The following is a 10741-nucleotide window of genomic DNA, read 5'->3' as shown; positions in this document are numbered from 1 at the left end:
ACTAAATTTGAAACTTATATCTGAAAATGTAGCTAGACTCTTACCCGTATACATGGATGAACGCTTCACGGCAGACTGGAACTATTGAACTGTTTTGTTTGTAGCTACGTCTTGTTTGGCCAGCTTTGTATCAAGTCACTCCGGTTCATAACGGTTTGTGCAGAAAGTAGCAGAAAGTAGCCCATCACTTTTTCCTACTGATCTGTCGATAGCGCCTGTTAATTCAGAGCATCAATTTTGTTGAGAAAAGTAGCAAAACTTTTGTAGTTCTCGATGGCTAAAGCTGTATCTTTCAAAACCGGCGTGGTAGAAAGGATTGTCAACACATATCGAACAGCTCACGTTATAGACAGAAGTGAACTACATGGCAGACCAATCCAAACTCATCTCCTGGCATGTCCAGCCCATACATTATCTCAGCCAATTCTGTCTTCTTCCATGGCTAAACATACTAGGCTCATAATTAAAATGTATTCGTATTTATGGATGGAATACAAGTTCACATGTTCCAGATGGCATTTCTGCCCCCCAAAAAAACACATTTTGATAAAAAAATATATGTTTCCGTTCAAATGCTGCTCCTGTTAAGTGCGACATACGCCTAGTTTCCTAAAACGAGTCACATTTACACCCAATCACCATCTCTTCAAAGTACGTTACTAAATATAGTCCACTTTGTAACACTTTCTATAAAATGTGCTTTTCAATTATGTTTAAATTAATGTATTGAGATTTGAAATGATTGATGTACGTCCATTTTAAAGTGGTTGACATTCATTCAAATGTTGATGAAGATAGTATGATAAACTAAAGAAAATACACATTTTCATCAGGTTTTTTTCAAAATTGATCGGTAGATGCAAAAATGTCATTTCATCCTGTGGTGTCTGGCCTTAAATTAGCAAACTTTCTGTCTAAACATATCTGAAGAGCAGCAGGCAAATTTGTTATGCCTAGAAGTTATTGGGGCTAGGTATGAATATTCATGAGCTGTAGTTTAGAGCGTGCAGTGTGATTGGCTCAACCATATGTAGACATGTGTAAGACCTGTTGCAACAGCTCATGGGTCCCATTATGTCTGTTGAAAACCAAGCACTGTGTTCCACAGTAAGAACCTCAAGCAGGGTGATGGTAGTATGATGGTTTGAGAATACTTAAATGCCCCATGACCTGGAAAAATTGCCTTAATAGAAGGAACCATGAATTCTGCTCTGTACCAGAGAATTCTACAGGAGAAGTTCAGGCCACCCGTCTGTGAGCTGAAACTGAAGTGCAGTAGGGTCAAATTTAGAATTTTAGGACCCCTTTAAAAAAATACAGAGAGAGATTTTCGCCTTTACTACTCAAGCCCATAGAAAACGCATTGAATAGCACATTTATAAATGACGAAACTGACATTTACTTCAATTACCTCGACTAACCGGTGCCCGCGCACGTTGACTCTGTACCGGTACCACCTGTATATAGTCTCGCTATTGTTATTTCACTGCTGCTCTTTAACTACCTGTTACTTTTATTTCTTATTCGTATTCATATTTTTTAAACTGCATTGTTGCTTAGGGGCTTTTAAGTAAACATTTCACTGTTGTATTCGGCACATGTGACTAATAAAATGTTATGTGATTTGAAAATAAATAATAAGAAACAAGGTTTTGAAGTGGAGATATAAAAAAACTCAGGAAATACTTTGTTGTTTTATTTGCACATATTTAACCTCTTTTTTGGGACAAAACTACCTTCATACTTTCATTTGTTTTTTAAACCAGTGCCGGTTACCTTCAAAGGAGTGCCTTGCCACTTGTGGGGGTCGTAGAGCAAAACAGATGCCATGATGTTCATGAGTGTCTCCCCTGTCCATAGAGTGGTCATAATAGTTTGTAGGTTGATCGGATGCTACAGACGTTTACATGAGAAGACCAATTTTCGGGATGTCTCATGGTGTGACAAACACCACTTTCACCGCAGATGTGATGTAAAGTGACAGATTTTAATGGGGATTATTACTATTATTATTATTTTTATGCACCGGTGCGTCAATCGACTCTAGGGGCTTAAACACTAACCTGCGGAGCTTCAAGCTAGTCCCCGGATGCCATAACACTTCAGAACCACTCTGTTTAACGAGGTAGTTACAGCATGGTATTACATGCTGTAACTCTCCATAACAGTCATATATTCACGTCAAGAGCAACATAAAGTTATTTTCTCATTTGTCTGAGAAGTCAGAGTAATTTGTGTGAATGTTCTTTTATACCTCCCTGGTGATACATACATTATGAGCAGCACTTTATGGCTCTCCAAAACGATATGTTTTCCCTCAAAACGAGTTGTTTTTCCAGTTTTTTCTTATTATTTTTTTCGGTCAGTCTATCACAGATCCCTGATTCATTGTTAGATAAATGTATTTTAGAAGGTTCTAATGTCGAAATATTTTCACTAATAATTTAAAAATGTTCTTCTTTTTCAATTACTCTCTCAGACTCCACACTTGTGAAAATCACAGAGGTTTCGGAAATGGGGTGATTTCACGTTTTCTCAAGACTCATTACTCAACAATAATGTTTTATTTGATGCATTTCTGTCATCAATTAAGTCAACCTTTTCTTTTTTCAAGCAAATGTACAACATGAGCGGTTCCATTAACAAAAGTCTCCTCTTTGAGCCAACGAGACTAAATACGTCACTGAAACAGTACTTTAAGTTTAGAGACACAATTTTGTCTCCATTCTTTTAGCGAGGATATTTTGCACCAAATGTCAAAGTGCAATTGGTTTATGGATGAAAAATAAGCAAACACAAATTTCAATTATACTGTAGTTAACTTCACTCAGTTATGGCTGACAGCATAGAGGATGTATTATGTAAGTTATTACCAGAGAAGTTTCAAAAGGTTCAGTCAATTTAGAAAGTATGTGCATGTGTCTGTTTTACAGGACCAGAGGTCATTCGTTGAGGAAAAAAAGAATATGAGATCTGATGAGTTTGGAATCTGTTATCTTTCAACACGTGTGCATGCGTGTTTGTGTGCCTGCCTGAGTGTGCATGAACGGGCACATCTGTATCTGTTTGAGTGTGTGTGCATGCACATGCACAAGTGTGTGTGTGTGTGTGTAAGTTATTCCACTTTAACGATGGGAGTGGGAAAACAATTGTTCCTGACTGATTTTCCCCTAACCCCTTAATTTACCCCATGTGTACCTCTGAAAATCTAGGGCCTGGCTGAGCGGCACGGTGCAGGGCCCACTCTCCTGCTCTCAGCTTGATTAAAGCACCAGCCACTCACCTGTTCCTCATTAGCCTGGCCAGGACCCCCACTAAATAAGTTAGCACCCGTATGTTACAATTCCCCATGCTTTCTACATGTATGTACTATTTTGTTTGTATTAAGTTGACAGGTTTCTAAATCATGGGACGGGATTTAGTGATGCTCTGTGTGCTCTGGGGGGGGGAGGAGGAGTCAGCAGGGGAAAGAACCAGTGGTGGAGAAAGAGAGGAGACAACCTGTGTTTTTGTGGCCGTGGAGATAAATGAGGGGCTGGGTTAGGAAACAATGGTTTTGCAATAATCAGCAGTGTAAAAAAGCATACAGATGCAGGCAGGGAGCCTAGTGTAGTTGTTTTTTTTGTGACTAGATCAGCTTTAATATTGCAGATAGATTGTGGCTTCTATCATTGTAATTGTCTGCATCATTTCCATATATTTTTTGGAAAAAATATATATTTTTATATATTTTCCTTCTTTATTATTTTCACCTAACCCTATCATCCCTAGTGAACCCTAGTCTAGTTAGAATAATACTACATCTCACTACGTTCACAAGCAGTACGACAAAATCCAACCAAACAAACAAATGCAATATACTGTATTTGAGAGTTGTGATGGATATCGTGTGTATGGCGCTATCAAAACAAAAGGATGTATGAAATATATGCTAGATACTTGTTGAACAATTTAAATAAATAAATTAATAAATAGAAATGCACCAACAATGGTTGTCATTACTGAAACAGCTTACGGGCATTATGCATGATCAGATTATTCCGTTAATGTCATTTTTGTCTCTCCCCTACAAGCGAGTGACTCTTCTGACCTCTGCCTGGTCGGCATGGATGCATATTAACACTCTGGGCTCTGAACAACATTTAAACAAATTGGCAAATTATCTGTGGGGCCACTTTTATAGGGCTTGCTCATTACCTGCAGGGTGAAGAAAGCCAATGTATACAAGATAAATAAAAAGAGAGCGAGAAAAAGAGCAACCCCATTTCCATACATTATTGCAGCCTTGCCTTTCCCAGCAATCTACAGAGGAAACACCTGTTAGCCGTTCTCCCTGGCACCCCTCTCACCTCCTTCGCTCCTCTCTTTCATCCCTCCCTCTATCACTCCAACTTCCCTCCCAATAGTCATAGAACCACTCCACAAACAGGTGTTCCCCTTCAAAGAGCTATTTCTCCACATAGCGAGGGCAGAACCTAGAGATAGAGATAGGGGGCCATTGTAGACTTGTGGGGCGCGGGAGAGGTCTGGGAGGCAATAAAGTGAACCACTGCAGGGGCCCCTGGAGATAGAGGGCCGAACTGAACGAGCACTGTCCACCAGGTGTTTACTGTAATACCATCATAACGTATTGACCACACCTGGAGGTACAGTTGTTCCCCGGGCCCCTCCACTCCAAAACAAATTGTCAGAGGAGCAAAGAGTTTAAAAAAAAAAGATACGTCTGTTCTGTCGGCAGAGGGGTTAAAGTTAATTTGATCGGGCATGTGTACTCTGGGCGAGTAGAACATCTGCATTCGGTGGCACGGCCCCATTTGTTGCAATTTTGTGTCTCATTTCCATTTGCAAGAACGGAGATAACTGCTCACATATGGAAGCAATAGATAGAAGAGGTCAATGCAATTTCTTTCACCAGAGGGACGGAGAGAGGGAGAATGGGGGAAAAAAAATCCTCGTTCAGTAATCTCAGCTGGCATAAGAAGAACCAAAGATGTGGTTGGTGGGGTTTGGGGAAGGCATTCCTTCACTCCAGTGATTCCGTGATTCCTGCTCTACCAGCCTAAAGAAGAATCAAGCACAACCATCTCCATACCCACTCCAATCATTCCTATTATCAACTGATTGGCTCTGGTGGCATGATGTTGCAGAGCTATGCCCTCATATATGTTCTATCTTAACCATGGTAATCATCTACCACTTTCTCTTGCAGGATAGGCCGTAGTTCCCATTCTAATTAGGCAGCAAACTGAACCTGACGGAGAGACTCTGAGCGCGCTGCGAAACCATCAAGTGACAAATGACCTGCTGTCAATTAAAGTGATTTAGAAACCTTGTTAGACGTGTTTTTTGGAAGAGAAAATTCGTAATTCGAAAAACCTAATAACAATTTATTGAAAACTTCAAATAACTATGTTCATGCCTCCTCTTATCTCCTCCAACCAGTCCCCAAAACGTTCATATGCCATCAAAACTGTCCTAATGACAGAAATGTGGTAAAACTTAGGTCTAATTTCTTGCAGCAACATCAGTTTTGATAGTTTATTTTTTCTGTGTGAAGTCGTGGCATTTTCAGCCAAGTGGTTTCACTACCACACAGCTTGCCATCAAAAGCCTTATTGCTTTATCAAATATGTATATCAATTACGGTAAAGAAGGAAACAACCTGTATGTTTTTAGGAAGTGCACGCATGCAGGAGGAATACAATTTGAAATACAATGTCATGTCATCTCTCACCTGGCATCTGAAGTCTCGTTGGCTTTGATTTCTGTCTGCAATATCATTTTTGCACTAATGAAACTTTAACCATGTGGTCGCTCTTCATTCTCAGGCACAATTATGTTACAAATTAGCAGACGACTTCAAAGCCTACATGAGCAATAGTCACAACAAAGGGCAATAGGAGCTTCATATGCAGACGGCAAGATGATTTCAATCTCCTCTTTCATTTGAGACTAAAGAGCATCCAGCAATCACTCACTCCTTCCTCGCTCTTCTTGAAATCCTCTAATAAGGCAACTTAAACCCCCAGCTTCCAACGGGTATCAAAGTCACCAGAGAGCAATTAGGATTTAGCCGGAATAGTTAGCAAAAGACCAGAGGAATCTCGTTTCCCGCCATAATGTCAGGACTTTGGAGACTAATCTAATTGAGTGTCTTTTTTGTGTGTGATTATTTATGATTATAAAGCGTTAGTGGAGAAGTCTGGAGGAGATACAGTATCTGGAAACGGGGAAAAGTTTGATGTGGATCAGTGTCATAGTGATCCCACTGATTAATTATGTCCGGAATGCCTAATGGGCTGCCTTTCATTCAGTTTTACGGAAAAAGCCCCAAACTTTTTAACATTTCTTTGATGGATAAATTGACTTTAGATACATGGAGTTGGAGTGATTAATATTTTCTGGATTTGAAAGATGGTGTGTTGCTTCACATGCTGTACACTGGGGCTTGTGAGAAAGCCAAAATCATTTTCAGAGTAAAAAAATAAAGTTCAAAACGTGATCCAACCCATGATGTACAATACATTTTTATTTATTTTACCTTTATTTAACTAGGCAAGTCAGTTAAGAACAAATTCTTATTTTCAATGACGGCCTAGGAACAGTGGGTTCAGGGGCAGAACGTAGGAGTCTGTTTTATCAACCCTAAAATACAAATCTATGGTACATTCCTCCATATTCGACTTATTAAATATACTCACCCTTACCACAAGTGGGACACTAGAGAATTAGTAGAATTTAAGGGGATATTTCTAAAACAAACAAAAACATCTATGAAAAAAAGTTTACTGATTTGACCATGTATGAGAGTAACATTATGAAGCTTTAGAAGGAATACATTTGGTAACACTGTGCACTGTGTTTCCCCTATTACAATGTAACTACACAGTAACAAATGTTCTAACAAGATGGTAGCTACGTTGGTATCGCTATATAATTACATAGTGATAGGGTTTGGTCCTAGAGTTGTGAAACATGGAAAGAACATAAAGGGAGTCATCATTGTAAAAAAAAATAATAATAATTGAGTGACAAGAAAATTATCATTATCATTACTATGTCCTAAAATTGCATTCAATCGATCTCACCTTAATCATTCCACTGGGTTTTTGTTATTAGCGATATAGCTCAGACATGGTCTCTTCTCATCCCTCTGTCTGTGACAACAGAGCTCAACAGACCCTCTTTCCTCAGAAGTGCCCCATAAGCCCTCATTTCCTGTGGTGGGGCTATGGAATTGGCTGAGGGGCACACTGGGTCCTGTGGGGGGGGGGCTTCTGCCGAGGCTGAGAGACATGGCTCGTGTTCGTTAGGGCACACTGTAGCTCAACGTTTTGCAATGGAAAATAACAATTTATATTTCTTATTGGATAGGTTCAGAAAGTGCCTCACTGTTTTCCCAGTTTCTGACAGTTTTTTTTTCTTTCAGTTTCATGTCTACTGAACATGGCCCTGGATTGGACACCACACCATCTCTACCAATCCGGAGCCACACTGGCTGTGGGCTGTAATATAATCAAACTTAAAATGGTGAAAAATAATATTGATTATGTGCTGCCTGCTAAAACATATCCTTTAATATTTCTGAAGAAAACATTTTTATGAATTTAATTTTGTTTTTACCCAATTAACATCGTGGTTCAATTGCAACGAACAGACGAACTTAACTTACTGCTGCAGGTTACCGCTGGATTTCTTAATTAAACGCTGCTAAAGGGAGACTATACGCACCTGCGGGCTAAACTAAACTTGATTGCATTGAAACACACACAAGGATAAACCTTTAGATCAGTTGATCTCTTGTTGTTACCGGTTCAAGTGATTATGATACCAGATAGCTGGTCTAGATTCTTCACTCCCGTCCCCAATGAAATAGCATCGAAAACCGTAAGGCTGGTGAAAGTTAAAATACTTATTTCAGTATAAGAATATATTTGAAAGATTTTACTGAAATCAGTCAATTTAAATACATTAATTTGGCCCTTATCTATGGATTTCACATGATTGGGAATACAGATGTGTATCTGTTAGTCACAGATACCTTAAAATAATGGTAGGGGCATGGAACAGAAAACAAGTCAATATCTGGTGTGACCACCATTTGCCTCATGCAGCACGTAGAGTTGATCAGGCTGTTGATTGTGGCCTGTTGTCCCAATCCTCTTCAATTGCTTTGCGAAGTTGCTGGATATTGGCGGGAATTGGAACACGCTGTCGTACACGTCGGTCCAGAGAATCCCAAACATGCTCAATGGGTGACATGTCTGGTGAGTATGGAGGCCATGGAAGAACCGGGATATTTTCAGCTTCCAGGAATTGTGTACAGATCCTTGCGACATGGGGCTGTGTATTATCATGCTGAAACATGAGGTGATGGCAGTGGATGAATAGCAAGACAATGGGCCTAAGGATCTCATTAGGGTATCTGGCATCAATTAAAATGCAATTGTATTTATTGTCCGTAGCTTATGCCTGCCCATAATATAACCTCACCGCCACCATGGGGAGCACTCTGTTCAACATTCATTCAACATTGACATCAGCAATCCGCTCGCCCACACAACGTCATACACGCTGTCTGCCATCAGCCCGCTACAGTTGAAACCAGGATGCATCCATGAAGAGCACACTTCTCCAGCAGGCCGATGGCCATCTAACTTGAGCATTTGTCAACTGAAGTCAGATCAAGACTCTGGCGAGGACGATGAGCACGCAGATGAGCTTCCCTGAGACAGTTTCTGACAGTTCTTCGGTTGTGTAAACCCAGTTTCATCAGCTGTACAGGTGGCTGTCCTCAGGCAGTCCCATAGGTGAAGAAGCCAGATGTATGTGGAGGTCCTGGTCTGGCGTGGTTACACGTGGCCGGTTGGACCTAGTGCCAAATTCTCTAAAAGGATGTTGGAGGCGGCTTATGGTAGAGAAATGAACAATACATCATCTGGCAACAGCTCTGGCGGACATTCTTGCAGTCAATTGCAAGCTCCCTCAAAACTTGAGACATCAGGGCCTCCCGGATGGCGCAGTGGTTAAGGGCGCTGTACTGCAGCGCCAGCTGTGCCATCAGAGTCCTGGGTTCGCGCCCAGGCTCTGTCGTAACCGGCCGCGACCGGGAGGTCCGTGGGGCGACGCACAATTGGCCTAGCGTCGCCCGGGTTAGGGAGGGCTTGGTCGGTAGGGGTGTCCTTGTCTCATCGCGCACCAGCGACTCCTGTGGCGGGCTGGGCGCAGTGTACGCTAGCCAAGGTGGCCAGGTGCACGGTGTTTCCTCCGGCGCATTGGTGCGGCTGGCTTCCGGGTTGGATGTGCGCTGTGTTAAAGAAGCAGTGGCTTGGTTGGTTGTGTATCGGAGGACGCATGACTTTCAACCTTCGTCTCTCCCGAGCCCGTACGGGAGTTGTAGCGATGAGACAAGATAGTAGCTACTACAACAATTGGATACTTTGAAATTGGGGAGAAAAAGGGGTAAAATTCAAAAAAAAACTTGTGGCATTGTTGTGTGACAAAACTGTACATTTTAGAGTGGGCTTTTATTGTCCCCGGCACAAGGTGCACCTGTATAATGATAATGCTGTTTAATCAGCTTCTTGAAATGCCACATCTGTCAGGTGGATACATTATCTTGGCAACTGGGATGTAAATAATTATGTGCACAAAATTTGTGAGAAATAAGCTTTTTGTGTGTATGGAACATTTCTGGGATCTTTTATTTCAGCTCAGCTATGTTGCGTTTAAATTTTTTGTTCAGTGTAGAAGTAGTAGGCCCATTTTTTCTTCAAAAGTTTAAATGTGAAAATAATATAATATATGCCATTCAAAATAAATCACGATGTACTTGATATAGTTACATATTTCAAATATAGACTGTCCAGGGATTTCTTACCCCTGATCTTGATAAGAAAGGACCATACCAGACAATTTTGTTTTAAAATCAGTAGTAGATGATGGATTATACAAATTGTAAACAAATAAAATAAAAAGAATAGGCCATCAACATTTGTTTTCTACGTGTACAACGTTGTGTAAATTGCCACAGTAGATTTGTTGTGGTAAACTAGAAAATACATTATTTCAGTTGTACGGAACGATTGTCAAATAGATAAATCACTCTAATTCTGCTCATAAAGTAGGACTAAGTTGTTCCGGTGATAAGACCAACCAGAGGGCGAAATAGTCTTGAAAATTATTGGCTGCGATCAACAACAAAAAAAGATAACGTCGACATCCGTGTTAGGCGGGCGGTACATCGCTGGCCAATGTTGGTTAAAATGAATAATCAGCAGTGATTTTAGTGCGTATTCATGGTTTAACGGGTGATCAGCTGGTGATAAGCTGGTGGCTTCCGATGGTTGCTATTGGCCCAATGTATTTTGCTTTCTCGTTCGTTATTTTTCCGCATTGCAGATTTTCCTCAATGCAGGTTTGATTAAACCCCAGGCCGTGACTGAGGGCCAACTGTGTGGCTTAAACTGTGTGGACAGAGAGAGCTCATTAAGAGGACCTGTGTATGTTTAACAGATACCGAGGGCTCTTTTTCCTCCAATAACAACCAATCATTAATGAGGGTTTGTGTGTGTAGAGGAATTAGGGCGGCTGTAGTCATGAATCATGAGACACATCAGTCTTGTGTTATTGATTTGATCTCAAACACACCACTGACAGGGAAAAAACTGAGAGGAATCTGAGAGGCACGGAGAACAATATGCTCTCTTATATGCCTGCTTATACGTCCTCTCATACGCCC

Source organism: Oncorhynchus clarkii, chromosome 22 (assembly GCF_045791955.1).
Source record: "Oncorhynchus clarkii lewisi isolate Uvic-CL-2024 chromosome 22, UVic_Ocla_1.0, whole genome shotgun sequence".
NCBI lineage: Eukaryota > Metazoa > Chordata > Actinopteri > Salmoniformes > Salmonidae > Oncorhynchus > Oncorhynchus clarkii.
Note: the sequence above shows the minus strand (reverse complement) of the source record.